Genomic DNA, 6,000 nt, shown 5'->3' with positions numbered 1-6,000 from the left:
ACAGACATAGTGAGCTGATATAAGCTTTGTAAAAATTAATGCAATTGAATAAATCTTATTATTTCTTTCTTCTAAAGAAGTAATGGAGTAATTGGATAATGTACATTACATGTTTGTTTTTTTTTATATTTATGTATAGATTTTATGTTTTATATTCACTTTTAAGTTATTTGAGAGTGTGCAGTGGATGTGGGAGAGGGAACAAACTTTTATTTCTTGATAAAAAACAAGGAAGAGCAGGAATGTGAAAGAGGGATACTTTACTATTGAAAATAAAGATTGTTCAGGGTTGTTGGTCTAATTAGCAGTAGTAAAGATTGTTCAGGGTTGTTGGTCTAATTACCAGTAGTAAAGATGTGTGTGTGGATAGTCTAAACTACGAAATAAAATAAAACTGATCTAGTGGAGACACTGACTTGTCAACATTTTCTTGGCAAACTTATAAACTACCTCTTCCCCCCCCCCCCCCCTTACCAACATCATTTCCCCTCAGTGTCACACAACTGGTTTTTCAGAGGACAGGTAGATGTGCAGTATTTTCATATTTGTCAGATCACCCCCCCCCCCCCCGGCCTCTTCCCCCCCCCTCACATTTCATGGCTTATAACCCCATCGTGATGACTCGCTATAGACATGGGACATTTTTGTGACAACGTTGTCACTGCTTCTGACTCTGACGTTTTATGTTGAAGTCATATCGAAGATGTAATACGAGATAAAGTAAACGTTTTCGAACGATGTAATTATCTTCTTTTTTTGAAGTAACGCCTGTAATATATTAAGATACGATTTTCAGTTATCGAACAGGAGAGTCAATGACTTAGTGCAATAATAAGCTCAATTAACATGAAGTCATTTAGAAGAGGTATAAGAGATAACGTAAATGTTATCGAACAGGAAAGTCAATGACTTAGTGCAATAATGAACTCAATTAACATGCTCATATGCTTAGAGTATTATCATTGGTTTTAGACAGCATGAAAAAATGTAGAGTTGACTTTGTCGATCAGACTTCGAAATAACTACCTCTACCTGGACTCTAGTAAACTACGGCCCGCGGATCATATCCGGTGCATGACGTGATACGCCCCATGCATGAAGAACACGATGAAGCCCCAAAGGCTCAGCTCCGATAGATTTGATGAGGCTCGTTTCGGGGCCTCGATGGGCTTACCGGAAATGCATCTCACCCCCCAGCTTGTGCACCACTGCTCGAGCAGCTCTCATCACGTGACCTAAGACGTTGCATTGGATCAGATGTCCATGCTCGCTGTACAATATTGTACATACCAAACATATAATACCCGTTGACAGGTATCCAAGCATGTTGTACTTTATGATCAGATGACCAAACATAAGGCAGTCGTTGACAGATGTCGAAGCATGTTGTACTTTTTGGTCAGATGACCATGTATATTGAACTCGTTGACAGGTGTCCAGGCATGTTGTACTTTTTGGTTTTGGTCAGATGACCAAACATAAGGCAGTCGTTGACAGATGTCGAAGCATGTTGTACTTTTTGGTCAGATGACCATACATATTGAACTCGTTGACAGGTGTCCAGGCATGTTGTACTTTTTGGTCAGATGACCATACATATTGTTCTCGTTGATCAGACGACCTAGCATGTTCTACGTTTTGGTCAGATGACCATACATATTGTACTCATTCATCAGATGACCAAGCATGTTGTACTTTGTGGTCAGATGACCATATGTATTGTACTCATTGATCAGATGACCAAGCATGTTGTACTGTACTACTTTGTCAGAGGATCAAACCGTGACCTCCTTGTGCCGATCAAACACTGAGTACTCATTTATCAGATGACCAAGCAAGGTTGTCAGGAAAAGTCATTGAAGTCTGGAAATTCATAGAACATCCTGACAGAGCGACCCCCCACCCCCCGTTAGAGTTAGGAGATGGTATCCGATACAGTTATGAAGCCGGACTTGGAATTTAGTAGGCCTTAGTATAAGCTGAAATGGATCTAGGCTATCACCTGGGCCCTACATGTAATCATTTTGATGTAATTACAGTTAACTATTGGTTTGGTAAGGCTACACCGAGTTGATATGCATGTATTATACTCACAAAAAATAAAATCCTATCCGCAACATTTTTTGCCTTTCGTTAATGACTTCTAGCGACAATGACGTAATTGTCGTCTGCTTTTCCAGCTTCCTGTCTGACAAGATAGACGTCTTCAAGAGAGGTCACTCTGATAACATCCATATCAGGGGATGTCAGGCTGACCCAGTCAGTTTATAGCCTGTATTGAAAATGTTGTGTTTGTTGTTGTTTAAAAATATCTTCGATTATATACTTACAAACACACACTTGGAGAGAAAGTCAGATCTATATGAGGCTGGGTATCTCAGTTTCACGACCTGTTTCATTGGGGGATCACTTTAATATCGCTTTATCAACTGTCCCACGCTCCCCCCCAACTGTCCCACCCTCCCCCAACGAGCGATAAGCCATCATGACCAACTGGATTTTGATACATTTAATTTTGTTTTGCACTGGGCAGCGTGTTATACGCATTTAGACATTGGAAAAGAGGTTGTTGTTGTTTTTTAGATGCCTACTATATAACCAATTGATATAATGACCAAAGGTGTATATCCAACTGCTTGATGTAGACCTGATGGCCGAAGATGTATCACCAGCTGTTTGAAATGATGGCCAAAGATGTATAACTAGCTGTTTGATATGATGGCCAAAGATGTATAACTAGCTGTTTGATATGATGGCCAAATATGTATTAACAAGCTGTCTGATATGATGGCCAAAAATGTAGGCTATAACCAGCTGTTTTTATAATGGCCAAAGATGTATGTACAATCTGTTTGGTATAATGGCCAAAGATGTATGTACAAGCTGTTTGGTATAAAGGCCAAAGATGTATAACCAGCTGTCTGATATGATGGCCAAAGATGTAAAACCAGCTGTCTGATATGATGGCCAAACATGTAAAACCAGCTGTCGGATATGATGGCCAAACATGTAAAACCAGCTGTCTGATATGATGGCCAAACGTGTAAAACCAGCTATCTGATATGATGGCCAAACGTGTAAAACCAGCTGTCTGATATGATGGCCAAACGTGTAAAACCAGCTATCTGATATGATGGCCAAACATGTAAAACCAGCTGTCTGATATGATGGCCAAACGTGTAAAACCAGCTATCTGATATGATGGCCAAACGTGTAAAACCAGCTGTCTGATATGATGGCCAAACGTGTAAAACCAGCTGTCTGATATGATGGCCAAACATGTAAAACCAGCTGTCTGATATGATGGCCAAACGTGTAAAACCAGCTGTCTGATATGATGGCCAAACGTGTAAAACCAGCTGTCTGATATGATGGCCAAACATGTAAAACCAGCTGTCTGATATGATGGCCAAACGTGTAAAACCAGCTGTCTGATATGATGGCCAAACATGTAAAACCAGCTGTCTGATATGATGGCCAAACATGTAAAACCAGCTGTCTGATATGATGGCCAAACGTGTAAAACCAGCTGTCTGATATGATGGCCAAACGTGTAAAACCAGCTGTCTGATATGATGGCCAAACATGTAAAACCAGCTGTCTGATATGATGGCCAAACGTGTAAAACCAGCTGTCTGATATGATGGCCAAACATGTAAAACCAGCTGTCTGATATGATGGCCAAACATGTAAAAACCACTGTATAATGTGATGAGGACTATAACTGTTTAACTAAGTGTCGGAGATGTCAACTAAAGCTGTATTACACTACTAAACAGAGATGGTGCAGAGCTGTATTACACTACTAAACAGAGATCGTGCAAAGCTGTATTACACTACTAAACAGAGATGGTGCAGAGCTGTATTACACTACTAAACAGAGATGGTGCAGAGCTGTATTACACTACTAAACAGAGATGGTGCAGAGCTGTATTACACTACTAAACAGAGATGGTGCAGAGCTGTATTACAATACTAAACAGAGATGGTGCAAAGCTGTATTACACTACTAAACAGAGATGGTGCAAAGCTGTATTACAATACTAAACAGAGATGGTGCAAAGCTGTATTACACTACTAAACAGAGATGGTGCAAAGCTGTATTACACTACTAAACAGAGATGGTGCAAAGCTGTATTACACTACTAAACAGAGATGGTGCAAAGCTGTATTACACTACTAAACAGAGATGGTGCAAAGCTGTATTACACTACTAAACAGAGATGGTGCAAAGCTGTATTACACTACTAAACAGAGATGGTGCAAAGCTGTATTACACTACTAAACAGAGATGGTGCAGAGCTGTATTACACTACTAAACAGAGATGGTGCAAAGCTGTATTACACTACTAAACAGAGATGGGGCAAAGCTGTATTACACTACTAAACAGAGATGGTGCAAAGCTGTATTACACTACTAAACAGAGATGGGGCAAAGCTGTATTACACTACTAAACAGAGATGGGGCAAAGCTGTATTACACTACTAAACAGAGATGGTGCAGAGCTGTATTACACTACTAAACAGAGATGGTGCAAAGCTGTATTACACTACTAAACAGAGATGGTGCAGAGCTGTATTACACTACTAAACAGAGATGGTGCAGAGCTGTATTACACTACTAAACAGAGATGGTGCAGAGCTGTATTACACTACTAAACAGAGATGGTGCAGATCTGTATTACAATACTAAACAGAGATGGTGCAGAGCTGTATTACACTACTAAACAGAGATGGTGCAGAGCTGTATTACACTACTAAACAGAGATGGTGCAGAGCTGTATTACACTACTAAACAGAGATGATGCAAAGCTGTATTACACTACTAAACAGAGATGGTGCAGAGCTGTATTACACTACTAAACAGAGATGGTGCAGAGCTGTATTACACTACTAAACAGAGATGGTGCAGAGCTGTATTACACTACTAAACAGAGATGGTGCAGAGCTGTATTACACTACTAAACAGAGATGATGCAAAGCTGTATTACACTACTAAACAGAGATGGTGCAGAGCTGTATTACACTACTAAACAGAGATGGTGCAAAGCTGTATTACACTACTAAACAGAGATGGTGCAGAGCTGTATTACACTACTAAACAGAGATGATACAAAGCTTTTTTACACTACTAAACAGAGATGGTGCAAAGCTGTATTACACTACTAAACAGAGATGGTGCAAAGCTGTATTACACTACTAAACAGAGATGGTGCAAAGCTGTATTACACTACTAAACAGAGATGGTGCAGAGCTGTATTACACTACTAAACAGAGATGATACAAAGCTGTATTACACTACTAAACAGAGATGGTGCAAAGCTGTATTACACTACTAAACAGAGATGGTGCAGAGCTGTATTACACTACTAAACATAGATGGTGCAAAGCTGTATTACACTACTAAACAGAGATGGTGCAAAGCTGTATTACACTACTAAACAGAGATGGTGCAGAGCTGTATTACACTACTAAACAGAGATGGTGCAGAGCTGTATTACACTACTAAACAGAGATGGTGCAGAGCTGTATTACACTACTAAACAGAGATGGTGCAGAGCTGTATTACACTACTAAACAGAGATGGTGCAGAGCTGTATTACACTACTAAACAGAGATGGTGCAGAGCTGTCTACCAAGTTCAAAGCCAGAGCTGTCAACGTTAAGAAACACGGGCCCTATTGTTAAAGCCTCAGGGATTCAAATAATTAAACTCTAGTTTCCCTCGCTGTGTCTCACGCCTCCTGCGTGTATGTGCGCCAGTGTGTGGGTGCTTCAACAATTAGAGAAGTAGGAAAACGCCGGGGCTTTTCATCAAACAGAAACTCGCCGAAGCTTGACAAAAGAATAGTCTATTCAAACACACACACACACGCTCCGCACATCTATACAACCCAGTACAGACAAGTATGTTCAGTATAACCGAAGCTCGTAGCGACCTGAAAAAAATTGAGGTGTGTGAAAGTTGTACGATCTTTGGACTATTATCACTACGCTAAT

The sequence above is a fragment of the Biomphalaria glabrata genome, chromosome 12 (assembly GCF_947242115.1).
Source record: "Biomphalaria glabrata chromosome 12, xgBioGlab47.1, whole genome shotgun sequence".
NCBI classification, from domain to species: Eukaryota; Metazoa; Mollusca; class Gastropoda; family Planorbidae; genus Biomphalaria; species Biomphalaria glabrata.
Note: the sequence above shows the minus strand (reverse complement) of the source record.